Genomic DNA, 19,518 nt, shown 5'->3' on the forward strand with positions numbered 1-19,518 from the left:
ATGGCAAGACATACTTAAAGTGATGAAAGAAAATAACCTACAGCCCAGATTACTGTACCCAGCAAGGATCTCATTCAAATATGAAGGAGAAATCAAAAGCTTTGCAGACAAGCAAAAGCTGAGAGAATTCAGCACCACCAAACCAGCTCTCCAACAAATTCTAAAGGATCTTCTCTAGACAGGAAACACAAAAAGGGTGTATAAACTCGAGCCCAAAACAATAAAGTAAATGGCAATGGGATCATACTTATCAATAATTACCTTAAACGTAAATGGGTTGAATGCCCCAACCAAAAGCCAAAGACTGGCTGAATGGATACAAAAATAAGACCCCTACATATGTTGCCTACAAGAGACCCACCTCAGAGCAGGGGACACATACAGACTGAAAGTGAAGGGCTGGAAAAAGATATTCCATGCAAATAGAGACCAAAAGAAAGCAGGAGTAGCAATACTCATATCAGATAAAATAGACTTTAAAACAAAGGCTGTGATAAGAGACAAAGATGGACACTACATAATGATCAAAGGGTCAATTGAAGAAGAAGATATAACAATTATAAATATATATGCACCCAACATAGGAGCACAAAAAATTGTAAGATAAATGTTAAAAAGTATGAAAGGGGAAATTAACAATAACACAATAATAGTGGGAGACTTTAATACCCCACTCACACCTATGGATAGATTAACTAAATAGAAAATTAACAAGGAAACACAAACTTTAAATGATAAAATAGACCAGTTAGACCTAATTGATATCTATAGAACATTTTACCCCAAAACAATGAATTCCACCTTTTTCTCAAGCACACATGGAACCTTATCCAGGATAGATCACATCCTGGGCTATAAATATAGCCTTGGTAAATTCAAAAAAAAAATTTAAATCATTCCAAGCATCTTTTCTGACCACAATGCAGTAAGATCAGATGTCAAATACACGAGAAAAACTATTAAAAATGCCAACATATGGAGGCTGAACAGCACACTGCTGAAAAACCAACAAATCACAGAAGAAATCAAAAAAGAAATTAAAATATGCATAGAAACAAATGAAAATGAAAACACAATAACTCAAAACCTATGGGACACTGTAAAAGCAGTGCTAAAGGGATCATAGCAATACAGGCTTACCTCAAGAAACAAGAAAAAAGTCAAATAAATAATGGAATTCTACACCTAAAGCAACTAGAAAAGGAAGAAATGAAGAACACCAAGGTTAGTAGAAGGAAAGAAATCTTAAAAATTAGGGCAGAAATAAATGCAAAAGAAACAAAAGAGACCATAGCAAAAATCAACAAAGCCAAAAGCTGGTTCTTTGAGAAGATAAATAAAATTGACAAACCATTAGCCAGACTCATCAAGAAACAAAGGGAGAAAAATCAAATCAACAAAATTAGAAATGAAAATGGAGAAATCACAACAGACAACACAGAAATACAAAGGATCATAAGAGACTATTACCAGCAACTATATGCAAATAAAATGGACAACTTGGAAGAAATGGACAAATTCTTAGAAAAGTACTACTTTCCAAAACTAAACCAGGAAGAAATAAAAAATCTTGACAGGCCCATAACAAGCACAGAAATTGAAACTGTAATCAGAAATCTTCCAACAAGCAAAAGTGCAGGTCCAAATGGCTTCACAGCTGAATTCTACCAAAAATTTAGAGAAGAGCTAACACCTATCCTGCTCAAACTCTTCCAGAAAATTGCAGAGGAAGGTAAACTTCCAAACTCATTCTATGAGGCCACCATCACCCTAATACCAAAACCTGACAAAGATGCCACAAAAAAAGAAAACTACAGGCCAATATCACTGATGAACATAGATGCAAAAATCATTAACAAAATTCTAGAGAACAGAATCCAACAACATATTAAAAAGATCATACCTCATGACCAAGTGGGCTTTATCTCAGGGATGCAAGGATTCTTCAATATCCGCAAATCAATCAATGTAATACACCACATTAACAAATTGAAGAATAAAAGCCATATGATTATCTCAATAGACTCAGAGAAAGCCTTTGACAAAATTCAACATCCACATCCATGTATGATAAAAACTCTCCAGAAAGCAGGAATAGAAGGAACATACCTCAACATAATAAAAGCTATATATGACAAACCCACAGCAAACATTATACTCAGTGGTGAAAAATTGAAAGCATTTCCCCTAAAGTCAGGAACAAGACAAGGGTGCCCACTCTAACAACTAATATTCAATATAGTTTTGGAAGTTTCGGCCACAGAAATTAGAGAAGAAAAAGAAATAAAAGGAATCCAAATAGGAAAAGAAGAAGTAAAACTCTCACTGTTTGCAGATTACATGATCCTCTACATAGAAAACCCTAAAGACTCCACCAGAAAATTACTAGAACTAATCAATGAATATAGTAAAGTTGCAGGATATAAAATCAACACACAGAAATCCCTTGCATTCCTATACACTAACAATGAGAAAACAGAGAGAAATTAAGGAAACAATTCCATTCATCATTGCAATGAAAAGAATAAAATACTTAGGAATATATCTACCTAAAGAAACAAAAGACCTATATGTATAAAACTATAAAACACTGGTGAAAGAAGTCAAAGAGAACACAAATAGATGGAGAAATATACCGTGTTCATGGATCAGAAGAATCAATATAGTGAAAATGAGTATATTACCCAAAGCAATTTATAGATTCAATGCAATCCCTATCAAGCTACCAATGGTATTTTTCAGAGAACTAGAACAAATAATTTCACAATTTGTATGGAAATACAAAAATCCTCGAATAGCCAAAGCAATCTTGAGAAAGAAGAATGGAACTAGAGGAATCAACCTGCCTGACTTTAGGCTCTACTACAAAGCCACAGTCATCAAGACTACAGTATGTTACTGGCACAAAGACAGAAATATTGATCAATGGAACAAAATAGAAAGCCCAGAGATAAATCCACGCACCTATGGACACCATATCATTGACAAAGGAGGCAAGAATATACAATGGAGAAAAGACAATCTCTTTAACAAGTGGTGCTGGGGAAACTGGTCAACCACTTGTAAAAGAATGAAACTAGATCACTATCTAATAGCATACACAAAAATAAACTCAAAATGGATTAAAGATCTAAACGTAAGACCAGAAACTTATAACTCCCAAAGGAAAACATAGGGAAAACACTCTCTGACATACATCACAGCAGGATCCTCTATGACCCACGTCCCAGAATATTGGAAAGAAAAGCAAAAATAAACAAATGGGACCTAATTAAAATTAAAAGCTTCTGCACAACAAAGGAAACTATAAGCAAGGGGGAAAGACAGCCTTCAGAATGGGAGAAAATAATAGAAACGAAGCAACAAAGAATTAATCTCAAAAATATACAAGAACTCCTGCAGCTCAATTTCAGAAAAATAAACCACCCAATCAAAAAGTGGGCCAAAGAACTAAACAGACATTTCTCCGAAGACATAAAGATGGCTAACAAACATATGAAAAGATGCTCAACATCACTCATTATCAGAGAAATGCAAATCAAAACCACAGTTAGGTACCATTTCACATTAGTTGGAATGGCTGCTATCCAAAAGTCTACAAGCAATAAATGCTGGAGAGGGTGTGGAGAAAAGGGAACCCTCTTACATTGTTGGTGGGAATGCAAACTAGTACAGCCACTATGGAGAACAGTGTGGAGATTCCTTAAAAAACTGGAAATAGAACTGCCACATGACCCAGCAATCCCACTGCTGGGCATACACACCGAGGAAACCAGAATTGAAAGAGACACGTGTAACCCAATGTTCATTGCAGCACGGTTTATAGTAGCCAGGATATGGAAGCAACCTAGATGTCCATCAGCAGATGAATGGATAAGAAAGCTGTGGAACATATACACAATGGAGTACAGTTCTAATGAGGTGGATGAAACTGGAGCCTATTATACAGAGTGAAGTAAGCCAGAAATAAAAACAACAATACAGTATACTAATGCATATATATGGAATTTAGAAAGATGGTAACAATAACCCTGTAAGCAAGACAGCAAAAGAGACACAGATGTATAGAACAGTCTTTTGGACTCTGTGGGTGAGGGCGAGGGAGGGATGATATGGGAGAATGGCACTGAAACATGTAAATTATCACACGTGAAATGAATCGCCAGTCCAGGTTCAATGCATGATACAGGGTGCTCTGGGCTGGTGCACTGGGATGACCCAGAGGGATGGGATGGGGAGGGTGGTGCGAGGGGGGTTCAGGATGGGCAACACATGTACACCCATGGCAGATTCATGTCAATGTATGGCAAAACCAATACAATATTGTAAAGTAAAAAAATAATAAAAAAAAAAAGAAAGTTACTAAGAGATTAGATCATCAAAGTTCTAAATAACAACAAAAAAAATATTGTAAAAAAGAAAAAAAGAAGAGAGTATCAGTGCAAGAATCTTCCTTGCTAGGAATCTTAGCAGTCGTGGATGCAGGTGGGTAATAACTAACCAAAATGGACAACCACCAGGTTCTACTTCCCAGCAGAGCATCCCATCTCAATCTGCCTTAGGAACATGGTCTGACTAGCACCGTATCTGATGTGGTAAATCTTTGTATTATTGTTTCAAATCTGGGAGATTGAAGGGTTAAATTCAACCTTGACGGGCAGCAACATATATGTAAAGAAATTCAAACCAATTGTGATAACTGAATTGGTCACCAATAGGTTGAATAGCTGAAGCTGCTTTATGATATATAGAGCTTCAATAACAAAGTACAGGACAACTCCCTTTAATTTACTGAGATGTCATAAAAATTAATGTAATAATATATGATCATCTGGCCTATAATAGGCACTTCGCAAATGGTGCTATCACCATGATTAAAAGATTACTTATGGGGAGTACTTTCTTTCCATCCTTTCTATAACCATCTGGGTTTCGAATGTTTCTATTTACTATAATATAAATTAAGATATACTCAAAAGTATAACATATATACCCCCCTCAGGTCACTAATCATTTCTCATACCCCCGTCATTGTGACTAAACATATTAAATCATACTCCTATGTATGAACAACAACAACAACAACAAAAAAACCCTTAAGTAAATCAATTACAGTTATTTACCATGTAAGTTTTAAAATAGATTAAATTTCTTTGAGATGAGCTAGAAAAATTATTGGCAAGGCAAATTTTTTTCTCATAAATTGTATTTTTATTTTTGGGAAATGCCTTTCCTCCATTGAGTAAGCTAATTTTTTTTTCAATGAATTTAAATAAATCAACACTTAAAAAAAAGAGAAAAATACTTAAAAAATTTTTTTCCCAAATATGGCAAATATGTGACAAGGAAAAAAATTGTCTGATATACCTTTATGTGTCAGTAAATTTAATACTTTCATTGAGAAAAATTGATATAAACCTGATGCTGATCTATTACCAAAGTAGATATTTTAGGAACTTTGTGGTTTATTTTCAGCACCTGTTCCAAGATAGGTTGCATTCATGCCCATGAGGTATAACACAGTTAAGTGCTGAGACTTGAGTTTTATTCCTAAAAACCAATCCACTGAGTCACCTAAACTGGCTTTACATACACAGATCTGCATGCTGTTTCCTTCTAACTAATGTAAGTGCTACCAGTCCCTCAATGCCGTGTCCCTTATGCCCCTCTCTCATATTCCATTTATTTTAAGTGTCCAGGATAGGCAAACCTATAGAACTAGAAAGTAGATTAGTGGTTGCCTAAGGCTGAGGAGGTACTGGGTTGCGGGGTCTAGGATCGATAAAGGGTATGGGGTTTCTTTCGAGGATGATGAAAATATTCGAAAATTCATTATGGTGATAGTTGGAAAACTGAATACATCAAAAATCATTGAATTGTACACTTTAAGTGGATGAATTATATCTAACCTATATTTCAAGTAAGCTGTTATAAAAAACATAAAATAAATGTTTTAGAAATAGCTGAAGGGAGAGATGTGAGATGTGAGATACAGATGTGAGAGTTGAACTACAAAGAAAGCTGAGTGCTGAAGAATTGATGCCTTTGAACTGTGGTGTTAAAGAAGACTCTTGAGAGTCCCTTGGACTGCAAGGAGATCCATCCAGTACATCTTAAAGGTAATCAGTCCTGAATATTCATTGGAAGGACTGATGCTGAAGCTGAAACTCCAATATGCTTGCCACCTGATGCGAAGAACTGACTCATTTGAAAAGACCCTGATGCTGGGAAAGATTGAAGGCAGGAGGAGAAGGAGACGACAGTGGATGAGATGGTTGGATGGCATCACTGACTCAATTGAGATGAGTTTGAGTAAACTCTGGGAGTTGGTAACGGACAGGGAGGCCTGGCATACTGTAGTCCATGGGATTTCAAAGAGTCAGACACAACTGAGAGACTGAACTGAATTGAACTGAAAAGGAGAGAGGAAGCTGTATGACTTTCATCTGCAGTGTTGTGCCAAGCTTTACTAGCATCTTAGTTCATTGTGTCTTGATTGACAGACATAGATGGGGGGAAAAAACAGACTAGAATTCTCCCTGTGCAACATCAAGGCAAGGAAAAGCTGTTTTAATGATGCCAAAATATTTACCACAATTTTTCTGCTTAACCAGATCTAGTGACACGATTCACACATAAGGCAATCAGTGAAAGTGAAGTCTTTCAGTCGTCTCAGACTCTGCAACCCCATGGACTGTAGCCTACCAGACTCCTCCATCCATGAGATTTTTCAGGCAAGAGTACTGGAGTGGGTTGCCATTTCCTTCTCCAGGAGATCTTCCTGACCCAGGGATCAAACCTGGGCCTCAGATGAATGAAGGCAATGAAGGGTTAAAATAAAAACCCCTTTGTCAGACTCTATAAGTTTCTACATTTGATGTGCAGAAGCTTTGTGTATGACCTTATTGTTTTTCAAGTGAATGATTGAGAGATATATAGAGATACAACTTTGTTTTCAGGGTAGTGAGCACTTTCATCTTGATACAGGATAGAGTCACTCATACAAGTACTCAACTCAATAGAATCTCATTATAAGTATTTAAATGGGCAGGAAGGAAAAGAAGCAGAAAAGAGAAATATCTATTTAATTGATACATTGAGCCAAATAAGAGGCTAGTAGGCATATTTAATTGTTTTTGTTGCTATTTATTTGCTAAGTCATGTCTGACTCTTTTGCAACCCGCTAGACTGTAGCCCACCAGGTTCCTTTGTCCATGGGATTTCCCGGGCAAGGATACTGGAGTGGGTTGCCATTCTGTGCAAGTATCTCAGAAAAAGCCTAAACTGAGAGGCTGGAATACACCTTCTGCCAGCATCTTAGTACCCATGTGCTTCTCAGAACCCAAGCATCTTATCCCATTACCAATGTTTTAAGAATCTGTCTACCTGGACTGTATAAAGTAGCCAACTACTTTATCTGTGGTCCTACTGAACAAAGAGTGCGTAATTACAATGATGGTTGAAATACAGACTTTGCTCAACTTTGTTAAGGAAAATCTCCTATCTAGAACTTTCCAAAGGGAGTTTCAAGGGTAATTTGATAATATACAATTGTCTTCTTATTTATGCTCTGACCTTAGACTCTAGTCTTCATGTAAGTGGTATCTTCATTTTATTTCCTAGTCTGCTCAATTGATAAAGTTTTGGACAGATGATAGGGGCTTCCCAGGTGGCACTAGCAATAAAGAATTTGCCTGTAATGCAGGAGATGTGGGTGCAATCTCTGGGTCAGAAAGACCCCCCATAGGAGCAAATGGGAATCACTCCACTATTCTTGCCTGGAGAATCCCACTGACAGAGGAGCCTGGTGGGTTACAGTCAATAGGGTCACTAAGAGTCAGACAAGATTGAGCACGCACACAGCTCAATGACAGCTCATAAATGAGATATAGCTATAAGAAGTTACTAGAGCATCAGATACAAAATATTATGTAGATAAAAAGAAGCTTGGAGCAAAAGAGAAACAGTGCAAGAGAAAGAAAATGTAGTGCTTAGAAAATATAAAAAGGAAACTGACAATAAAAATGGAAACCTGAAATGAAAATCTGTAGGCCTTCTTGTACCCTTGACTCAAGTAACAAATAGAATTGTTTCAAATATACACTTTATCTGTATCAATAGTAGTACTTTAAAGGCTTAACTTGCAGTACTCAAGTTGATCTGAAATTTGAAATATTACTCTCAGTAAGTTAATTGTACTCTCAGTATTTAAATAATTATTAAAAGGTTCCGTAAGTTCTTCCAAGTTGAATCACTGTTTGACTAAAGGAACTTTTTCAGTTTTGTTTTATTTTGGCTTCTCTTAATGAAGCAATGCAGGTTTCACAGGTGGCTCAGTGGGTAAAGAATCTGCTTGCAACGCAGGAGATGTAGGATATGTGGATTTGATCCCTGGGCGGGGAAGATCCCCATGGAGGAAGGCATGGCAACACACACTCCAGTATTCTTGCCTGGATAATCCCATGGACAGAGAAGCCTGGTGGGCTACAGTCCAGGGGATCTCAAAGAGTTGAACACAGCTGAAGCGACTTAGCACGCATGCAGAGGAATAAACTAGGTGGAACTGAGAAACATAGGAAAAATAAATTGCACTTTTCCTTTACAATAAGAATTTCCATTACTGTTTGGTAAAAACAAAGCTGAGATAGAAGAAACAGAAAATAGAAGATTAGTATCACATTCCCTTATTATGACTTTCCTGATATGAGTGCTATAGGACTTCAGTGGGAGATCTAAAGCTAGGCTCTAAAAATAAAGATCAACTTTACGGAAAAGGCCAAATTTTAATTTGGCCTTGAAGAATGGGTAGAGTGGGAATAAGCAGAGGATGGGAGGCCAGGCTTTTCAGATGGTAGAAAATGGCTCAACAATAAGTCAGGTAACAGAATGCTTATAGATAACATTTGCAGAGAGTGGGAGAGAGACAGCAGTCTGACACTGATGTAGGGGTTCAGGTGTGGGTTCTATTTATGATGGGATAGCAACCTGCTGTGGCTACACTTTTCTTTCACACCCGAATACAATACTGTGATCTGTCTCAGCTGTGAGAAGCCTGCCCCCTTCCCTACCTCCTGAGGATTCCCAAGGTGAGGGCACTGATGTTCTCCATCCCTGCTCATGTGCCATGCATTCCCCACCTTCTTGATTCTGAATCTCCTTGAAAATTTTTGCTTTTGAAATTCATATTAATTTCTTTATCTCCTGAACTCTAGCTATCTACCTGGTAGATACAGCTCCAAGCTCTTCATTCCCAGAGGAGCCAATAATTCAAGATGGGATAGAATATAGCATATTCTAACTGAAGATTAGAGAAACAATACAGAGGTATTTGGTTGGGTGGGGGTATTACAGTAAAATGGGAAACATCCTAAAATTGATATTACACGTACCTATTTAAGTGTTTCAGCCAATTCTGCCCCAAGAAATTTCTTCCAGATCTTCTTTCTGCTCAGAATCCAGATGGCTATGATTTCCTGATGTCTGTGTGTAACTATGTGTGAGTGTGTGTGTGTATATAAACACGTACATATATATTTATACACACAAAAAATGTGTGTCTCTATTTCCATCTTCTAGTTCTAGAATATAGCACTACCCCTCAACTTCCAAAAGCAGTGGTGCACAAAAGCAAAATTCTTGACACTTGATAATGCAGAGTAATTTTGCTTTCTGTCTCCACTCCCACCCTGTACTAGTCTTGGGGGCCTAATTTTGCATAATCTAAAAATCCCACCAGTAAGTTTTTCTAAACAAAAGAGTGTCTACACCAGAGCTGAATTCTGCTGTTCCCCTCTAATGCAGAAAACAGCTGCAACCATTTCTATTTTTTAGTGATCTTTTTTTTTTTCCTGCTTGTTACATATTATTGAAGACTGATTAGCTAAGCAAATCATTTAGGTTCGGGAAGAGGTAAAACAAACACGGTGCTTGAGGATGACAAAGCTCATTTGAAGTAGGCTCCCGATAGTGCTTGGTTCATACGTGGAGAAAAAAACAGTCTTTGCTTTTCCTTTCTTTTTTTGATCTTTCCACCATATTCAACAAAATAAACTCAGCAAATAAAAAGAAAATCACTGTATGAAAACTAGACGATAGCACTCAAAGTGCAGAGTGGGAAAAACTGGCAATGCAGATAGCATGGCTCTTTATTTTCACAAAATATTTTGCCCTTCATTGGTGACCCTTTGCATCTGTTGCCTATGGTGCTGAGCCAGGGACATTAGGAGACTCAATGGGGATAATGTAACAGACTCCAGTTCCCTAATGGGAGAGAAGCCCTCGTTTATGCTGGTGTAAGTGCACATTCTAAAAACATACAAACCTGTTTGGATTTTCTGTGGCTTTTGGATTTCCCTAAAAATCACCAAACTACAATCTTCATCTGGGTAATTTCTGTTTGTCTTTTGGAAATGTGTTGATACCAGTCTTTCTGAAAAGGCAGGTCTGTGTGAGTAAATGGCTTGATTTGTCCTCTACTGGTCTCTGGTCAGAGCACTGGACTGTGAGGTTGGTTTAACAAATACCTAAGTATTTTGTTAATGCAGCTTCAAGGAAGTTTTTCTTTAATTCAGCTGCCAGATTAGGACCTGGATATAAATGCAAGAGCATAAAAAATTGAGCTGCCAGAAGGCACCATATAGAAGCAGGGTCACGAACCCAGAGAAATCACATGATGCCAACTCCATCTGCCCCTCTGTTTGTCACATGGATAAAATCTAAGTAAGATGAACCTGGCTGGCAGCCTTGATCAATGAAAGTAGAGCACAAACATCACAATCTGTTATGAGTTGGAGAGAAGTGGTGTGGGGTCAAAGCCAGTTTCCAAGAGAAGACCCTGCAATTCATGAGCTGATGCTGAATATTATGCCAGTGACCAGTTGATAGCTATGCGTTTTTCTTCTTCCCAGGTCCCCAAAACACAGAACTCATTGGAAACAGCTCTGTGGTCAAGAATGAACTTGGCATAAGAACTTTGGCCTCCTGTTGCTCTCAAGGCATGGCCAAGGAGCCAAGATGGGGGGAAAGTCTAAATGCCGTGTACAGAAAAAGAACTTCACTACGTGCAGACGTAGTGAGTTGTAGTCAGTGTGCTTTGTCCATTTGTTGAAGCACAGTATCAATTATCCTTTAATGTCCTAAACAGTCCCTCTCCTTGGTGATGCCTATGTATATCAGCTGCTTGGCTACAACTGAAAATCTTTTGTTCTAGAGAAGGAAGTACTAACTTCTCTTGTCATTAAACATCTTGCTCTGCGTCTTGGTGCACACGACCCCATGATGGATGCACATGTAAATCCAAACTGCATGTCTTTTATGACTTGCATGCTGTTTCTCCAGCTTTTTTTTATACAGCATCCTCCTGCTTGCAATGAAAGAAGCATATTGGATTTTATATGGTTATAAAATCCCACATAAGACAAACTATACAAAAGGCTTTCTATGTAGCGTGGGACTCCACAATGCTTTTTTTCCCCCTGCCACTGCCACACCTTCTACCTCCCTATACTATTTCCTTCTTTTCTTCTCTGGTCTTGAGACCTCCTATTCAAAACATTGTGGAGCCTTCTACTTTGTTTCTGTCCATTTACTGATTGCTTTTATGAGTCAATGCCTGGGAGTTATTCTTTGACTATGAAGGAGCACACTGCTGAAGGTTTGTAATGACAACATCTGTTTGTCCCAAACAGATGTTAGAATAATCCCTTGGTATACACTTAGCATGCTGGTCAGTACCAATCAGCATTTATCCTGAGAGTAAGGATCCTCTGGTGTTCTGAGGGCTAAGATTGATATTGGATCATTTAAATTATAAACTACTCTGGATGATAAATATCATTTGGGGGTAAAAATTTATAAAAACACTACAGTACCAAACCCCATCCACTGAAGAACTCAACTTAGTTATCTGTATAGTGTTATAAATTATTTAGTGTGTAAAGCTACTGCTCACAGTGTGAAATTTATTCTAAAATAATATGCATAAGTTCTGCATTGCCTTGAGACTTGTTTGTTTACACAGTAAACCCAGATAAACATTCCACTACATTACATGCCATCCTTATTAACAGTAGTCAACTATTCCAAAAGGTTTTTTTGAGTTTAAGTTAATCCATCGTTAATCATGACCTTCAAATGAAAACTTGGCTTCAGTGTTATTTTCAAAAGAAAACTCCAATATCAGCCATGCTTAGCCAGTGCCAGAATGCTTACAACATGATCAACAAGTTGCACATGTACCCTTACGAGCAGTCAAAGGGTTATAATTTAGAAGCCAGGCTGGGAATGTACGATTACGTGAATGTAATTCAAGATGCCCAGACAATATGAAGCCCATGTTATCCTAAACTTTACACTCAGGAAAAACAACTTTCAGAAGGAAGTGAAGCTTGAGCAGAAACCTACATGCAAGAAAGGCACCAGTCATACAAATATCTGGAGAAGAGAACAAGAGGCATAAGAAACAGCAAGTATGAAATAATGAATGTGGGAATGTGCATGAAAATAGGAAGAAGGTCAATGTTGCTGGAGCAGAGTCAGCTGGGGAGAAGATGGAAGAAAATGAGGTCAGGAAGGTAGCCCAAGGCAAGATCACAGCCTTATAGACCATTAAAAACCATTTGAATTTTATTCTAAATGTGAGAAGCCCAAAAACTAAAGCCAAAGGAATGAGGAGCAATTATCAAAATAATGCAATAATTGTTTCAATGTAAGAAGTATAAGCTCTTTAAAAAATAGGAACCTAGAGAAGGAAATGCCTAATGTTTATTAGGATGCCAAAAAGAGTAAAACTGTTTTTTGGTTTAGAAGTACTTGGCTGAGGAGGGAGAAAAGGCGATTCAGATAGAAGTGGCATTTCTTTGCAGAGAGAGAAATATGCATAAAAGTGGAGGAGGGGAAATACGATACATTGAAAAATAGTTTATTTGGTTGGTATATGAAAGGAAGTGGCAGGAGATGAGGATAGCATTAGATCTTCAAGGTCTTTGCATGTCACCCAAAGGAATTTGGACTTTAACCAGTGGGCTAGGAAGCCACTGAAATATTTTAAGCCAGGAAGTGATGCAACATGATCATAGTTTTATTTTGGAATAACAAATCTGTCAGTAGTGTGAAGAATTAATTGAAGTCCAGAGGAGTGTCTGAGGTCAAAACTACCAGCTGGGTAACTTGAAATAATCCATATGAGTAAGAAGAGATGAACTAGTGTCGTGACAGTAAAGAGAAATATACTGGAGATGGTATATTGAGATGGTAGACTCTCACAATTATTTGGATGAGTGGAAAAACTGACAGTCATCAAGGATAACTTCTTGGCTTGTGGTTTCAGGAATTTGGTCAATGGTGATATCATTACCCTGGAGAAACAAGTGTGAGACTAAAACATCACCTCAGATTTAATTTTAAAAATTTGTCAAATAGAAGAGGTCCCCAATGGACAAAAGACCTAAAGAAGGTAAGAGGATACAGATACATGAACATAGGTGTGACTGTTAGCTTTGGCAAAGAATGAACTTACCTATAAAGGAGAAAAAGATAGAACAGTTGATGAAAACATGGATAAATTATGAGATGGAAGGGGAAAACAAGCTGAGAGAGTTCACTCAACATTACCCTCTCTCCTCTGCTTTCTCATAATCTCCTTTAAAGGTAGATATAGATAGATAAGTAGACATGAATAATGTAACTTTATATGTTTAACAACTTAATGTGTATGTATATGTACATATACACACTAATTGTGAGAAAGGCTTCATGGAAGATACTAATATGTAAAGCTGAGTGAAGTGAAAGTCACTCAGTCGTGTCTGACTCTTTGTGACCCCATGGATCATACAGTCCATGGAATTCTCTGGACCAGAATACTGGAGTGGGTAGCCTTTCCCTTCTCCAGGGTATCTTCCAAACCAAGGGATTGAACCCAGATTCTCCACATTGCAGGTGGATTCTTTACCAGCTGAGCCACAAGGGAAGCCCTTCTATATAAGCTGAAGCAGACCTAAAAGGATTAGTAGGCTTTACTTAGGTCAAGAACATCAGAAACAATGCTGAAATTTCAATATTGGGTGACAAAAGTATAGTGTCAACATTTGAAGCTGAGGAAAAAATCTGGGCACTATTTTGGGCACTAGCTTGTTGGTAGGAGACAGAACAATGATTAATTTCATTCCCAACATGCTGATTTAAGGTGATGGTAAGAAACCAAAGGGTGTATGCTCATTCTAATTGAAATTACATGATTGGAGCACAAATGGGTGGTCTGAGCAAAATGGATAAGTCAGAAAAAAAGATATGTCTGTAAAGTTAGTGGTTAATGCAGTCGAGTTACATTGGTAGCAAAAAGTGAAAATGATAAAGGAGAAACCCTTGGACAATGCTTGCTGTAGTCAGCAAAGAGAAAGGATCAAAGAGGGATCTGTGCTTGTCTATAGTCTCCAGGATCTCATCCCTCCAAAGCCTCTTATACTGGTTCTGAACTGGTTAATTACTTGATAAGGGGAAACCTCTCCTAAAAGGCAGGTGTTTTACCCCTAAATAATTCCCTAATAAGAACTGATGAAAACGGGATGGAAAATGCCTGCTTATAGAGAGTGTGATCAGAACATCACTAGAAAGATCCGTGCAGGACAATTAAAATGTGAAATAAAAATAGAGATTTTGCATAGCTTAGATGAAGACAAAAGACATCTTAGATAACTCCTGGAGACTGAAACCATCAACATTTGCAAGTTGCTGAATTTTGAAAGAAAAACAAGACAGGAAAATGACCCTCAATGGGAGAAAACGCACTATGTACACATAGATGTCTACCCCATCATAGATAAACTGGCAGCGTTAACAGCAATTTTTTGCTCAGAATTTTCTCCAGAGTTTAAGGACTGTGCATTCTAGAAAAAGAACTAACCAGCATTCAGAGATGCCAACATGCTGACATCCAATTTTCTTTTCTCTCTCTCTTACCCCAATGCTACCAAGTCTCTGCTAGTCTCTGACAATACAGATCTAGGTTCTTGGAATGTGATTTTGCCTGGGATAACTACCCTTGAGGAAGAGGACTGCCTCATTCCCCAATGTGATGGTTGTGGGGCCAGTGCTGTGAAAACTCATGTGTCCCATTAATTCTCTGTAATCTTTAAAGGTTAGAAACATCAGAGCCTTGGAAATAAGTTAACACATCTTCTGAGACTCTGAAGAAACTACACAGATCTTTTTGAAAGACAGTCCAGGTTACAGCTGCTTCTGAAACCTCCATGCCACCAGGTTGAAAATATCTCTGACTGAAAACCATGCAGAATATGAAACTGTGGAAAACAAAATTCTTTGAACTTTAAATGCACAAAGAAAAAGAATTAGATTTTTTCTTTAACTTTTAACTTACAAAGTGCTGCTTTATTTGTAGCTTTATTTCTTTCCAAAATTTTTATTGTAATGAAGTGGGGCTTAAATTCAAATTGAGATAATTCTGTTCATGCTATAATTCTATTACACATTTTACTCTTGGAATATCTTACTGGAGTTATTTAATTCATTGATGAATTTATGATATACTGCATTGAATGATGTGACTGGCCAAAATAGAGAAACAGAACAAGAAGTGAATTTTCAGCTCTGGTTAAAGACTGAATTTTAAAAAAAGAAAAAGATTGATCTTAAAGTTAATTATGTGTATAGGTGTGTGTGTGCTCAGTAGCTCAACCATGTCTGACTCTTTGCAACCCTATGGACTATAGCCCATCTGGCTCCTCTGTCCATGGAATTTTCAGGCAAGAATACTGGAGTGGGTTGCCATTTCCTACGCCAGGGGATCTTTCCAACCCAGGGATTGAACCTGAGTCTCTTGCATCTCCTGCACTGGCAAGTAGATTCTTTACCACTAAGCTACCTGGGAAGTCTCAAAATTTGATTATATAACATATAATTCTGACCAGTTTCATACATTTATGTGGACAATCTCAACTGCACACAGTTGGCCCAAGGACAAAACACGAAAGAGTTTCAGTTGCCATTGAAGTAGCAACTTTATGGGTGCAAGAGCAGAGTAATGCTGATAGAGGCCAAATTGCTCCTATGCAGCCGCAAGTCAGTCACATCTTTAATTGACAGAAAGCTAAAGAGTTAAACTCGGTGGGTAAAGAAAACAAAAAGATGGGGAATTTTAGAGACGAGCCTATCCTGTCCTTCTTACCAAGGAGATGTGGTGAGCAGATTAATGTCCCCTTTCTCCCAAAGGTATCTATAAACTAATCTTCAGAACCTAAGTATGTTACATCACAAGGCAAAAAAGGACTTTTCAGATGTGATTCCGTTTAGGATCTGAGAGGGAAAGACCACTCTGAATTATTCAGGTGAGCCCGACATAACCACAAGAGCCCTTGGCTCAAAAAGGGGTGTAGAAAAGTCAGAGTCAGAAAATAGATGTGATGGAGAAGCAGAGGCCTGGGTGAGGAAGTTGTTGGCTGGGGGCTACGAGTTAAGGGATGCAATTAGCTACTTAAAAGAGTAAAAAGAAGAAAAAAGAGAGCTTCCAGAAGGAATATAGCCCTGCTGACACCTTGATTTTAGTCCCATGACATTCATTTTAGACCTGTTACCTCCAGATATGTAAGATAAATGTATGTTGTTCAAGCTACTAAGTCTGTGGTGCTTTGGCATATTATATTAGCAAGAGGAAAGGAATACAGAAGGTTTTACCTATATCGGTGGACTACTTTTAGCATTGCTCATATTTCCTGGGAGGAGAAATCCCTCCCTAGATTTGTATATTTAGGAAGTTAAAACAGAAATGTTTAGGCTTAGCTCTTCTGTTTCTCTTCTAGTAAGTTTTCCTGCACAAGCTCCTCTTTGGTATTCCAGGCATGCATCTTATCTGTGTACTTGGGTGGCCTGTCCTTATTCATGATGGACTGTGGTTTCATGACCGAGTCTTTGATATCTGGAGCTCAGTGAACAGAACTGTTCAGCTCTCACACTTAATCGTTATCAATAATTAAAGTACTATCTTGATATCAACCTGGCATTTCTTTCTGGTTTTTCATTTTTAAAATCAAGGTGAGGAAGTGGGCTATGATTCACTGGGTCTTGAATTCCCAGTAAACACAAAAGACTCGGTGGCAAACCATATACAACATTGTGGGAAATGTTGGAAGACTAAAGAAAGTCTGTTGGATTTGGTAATGAAGTTTCTTTAACATAATACAAACTTATCACCTTCAACCTGAAGAACAGCATCGCTGTTAAAAAATGCTAGATGTCAGAAGACACGAGTATCATCTTATGCTGCTATTACATAGCATTATTCTCGAGATTTTAGCCAACTCTATTAAAGAACAAAAATAAATTAGAAGTATAGAAATTACAAAATGAAATCATTTTTATAATGAAAATCTATAAAAACTGAAACTATTACAATTTGCTGATCATATAATTAAGTACCTAAAAAAAAAAACAAGGAAAAAATTAAAATGATTAAAAACAATTGATATTTTGAAATTTTAGATTTTATATATTTGCAATCATATCTTGTGTATTATATATGTCATTTCATTCCAACAATTATACTATTTTTTCTTAATTGCATTGCCTAGGAACTTAGTACAATATTGAATAATAATGATCAAAGAGTTTTTGTCATATTCCTAACTTAAATAGCCAGTAAGTATGACATTGTTATGTTTTTTTAGGAATACTCTTCATGAGGTAAAGGATGTTTACTTCTATGTAACTGTGTTCAATGGGTTGTGTACACTTCTGGATGTGATTTATTACCCGTGTAAGCAGATTATTGAAGCTATAAGTATGACTGGTCTCTGTACATATTTCCATTAGCTGTTCTTGCCTGATTTTGATATTATGAGTTACACCAGTTCATAAAATGTTTTCCTTCTTCCCTAGTCTCTGAAATATTTTATTTAAAAAGATGATTTTTTTTTACTTAATTTTTTAGGTAAAAAGAGCCTATGATCATATTTGAACTTAGAGATTGGGGTAGTAACATTTCTATTACAAGTCAATTTCATTATTATGTTTACTGTATCTTAAATTACTTATTCACATTTTTATTTCTTTGTACTTCTGATTTAGACTTTGGACAAATTCTTCAATAATTCATTTCAATCACATTTTATTTCTTTAAATTTCTCTTGAACAGTATCATACTAGAATTGATGTAGAATATTGAGATTTTAAATTTTCAATGAACATATTTCCATTTCTATAATTTTATGTATACCTATTCACAGTTCACTTGTGCTCTAATATGTTATTTTTTCTTTAGACGTATTTTTGTTTTATTTCCTTGAGGCTCTTACATTACTTATATTTAAGGTATTTTGAGAGTGCTTTTTATTTTCATTTTTAGAAGGGATTTTAATTCCTGATTTTTTTTCCTACTTTCAAACAAAATCCTTTAAAAACTTTTGAATTTCAAACCTTATCAAATATGACACCCTTATAACTACCCCTCTGTCTCTATTTAGCCTTCCCTTTACACCAGGTCCATAGGTTCATTTACTCATATTCCTGTAGCTCCAGTCAAACAAATGGTGTCATGTCCAAGTCTTTGAAACTCTGTCCCATGGTGCTGCCCAGTTACGGAGACAGCGAGGAGCTTGATCAAGGTTTTGGCTGTTAGACTGTTTGCTTCTGCTCCAAACATGGTGCTTGTAGCTAAGACTCACAGTCCCACTAATTTTTAATTTCAATTCTTCAGCGAAGATGCAAACTACAGGCAAACAATTTTAAGCAGTGTGACTTGCTCTATTCTCTAAAACAAATGGAAGTCCATCTTTCTGCCATTTCAGCATTCTCTGGTACCTTGAGGCCAGCCAAAGCATTAGTCTTTTCTCATTATAGACCTTTGCTGAAGGGGTATTTAATTTTTAAGAATGGCTATATATTTTTATAATGTATAATACAAATAATTAATTAATAAAGGAAATTTTGAAAATGTAAGCATATTTTTGATATTGACTTCAAATATTTTTTCAAAAAAGATGTTTAATTTTGTAGTTAATTCACTTTTTTTTGCCTTTTATTTCAAATTGCATCATTCTCCCTTTACTGTTATAATTGACACATCAAAATTAGTCTTTATAAAGACAAGCACTGTTGTGGTTGTATACTTTACATATGAATGTGTCTATGTTTTCCTTCTTTTACTTTCAACTACTCAGAACAGCTGAATTTAGGCATGTCTCTTTAAATCATTATATGCTTACATTTTGTTTTATTATTCAATCTGAAAATCCTTATGTTTCACAGCAGTATTGGTATATTTATATTTTATGTAATATAGATATATTTGGTTTAAATCTGCCATTTTAGTATTTATATATATAAATGTATGAAGTATATATAAAAAATGATGATATTTATGAATGAAAGATTATATTTTCTAAATGCATAAATTTCATTGTATATTATATAAAATAATTTTATATTATATATGTATTTAAACATTTATATATAGACACTATATATATATATACAGATATAAAAATATACATGTATACATATATCTTT

General features: G+C 36.5%; 1 long non-coding RNA gene across 7 annotated transcripts in view; it reads left to right on the forward strand.

Annotated features, from left to right (window-relative positions):
• The first annotated feature begins 12,371 nt into the window (after nucleotides 1-12,371).
• LOC104972733 (uncharacterized) overlaps nucleotides 12,372-19,518 on the forward strand; it is a 67,479-nt gene continuing 60,332 nt past the window's right edge. For 5 of the 7 annotated variants that reach the window (XR_009494851.1, XR_807269.4, XR_807271.4 and 2 more), the window contains exons 1-2: nucleotides 12,372-12,467; nucleotides 13,328-13,453. This is a non-coding gene — a long non-coding RNA (uncharacterized lncRNA). Of the gene's footprint in view, nucleotides 12,468-13,327; nucleotides 13,454-14,973; nucleotides 18,107-19,518 lie in introns of those variants that run through there. The other 2 variants (XR_807273.4, XR_807272.4) reach the window with 2 other exon arrangements.

Source organism: Bos taurus, chromosome 6 (assembly GCF_002263795.3).
Source record: "Bos taurus isolate L1 Dominette 01449 registration number 42190680 breed Hereford chromosome 6, ARS-UCD2.0, whole genome shotgun sequence".
In the NCBI taxonomy this organism is placed as follows: Eukaryota; Metazoa; Chordata; class Mammalia; order Artiodactyla; family Bovidae; genus Bos; species Bos taurus.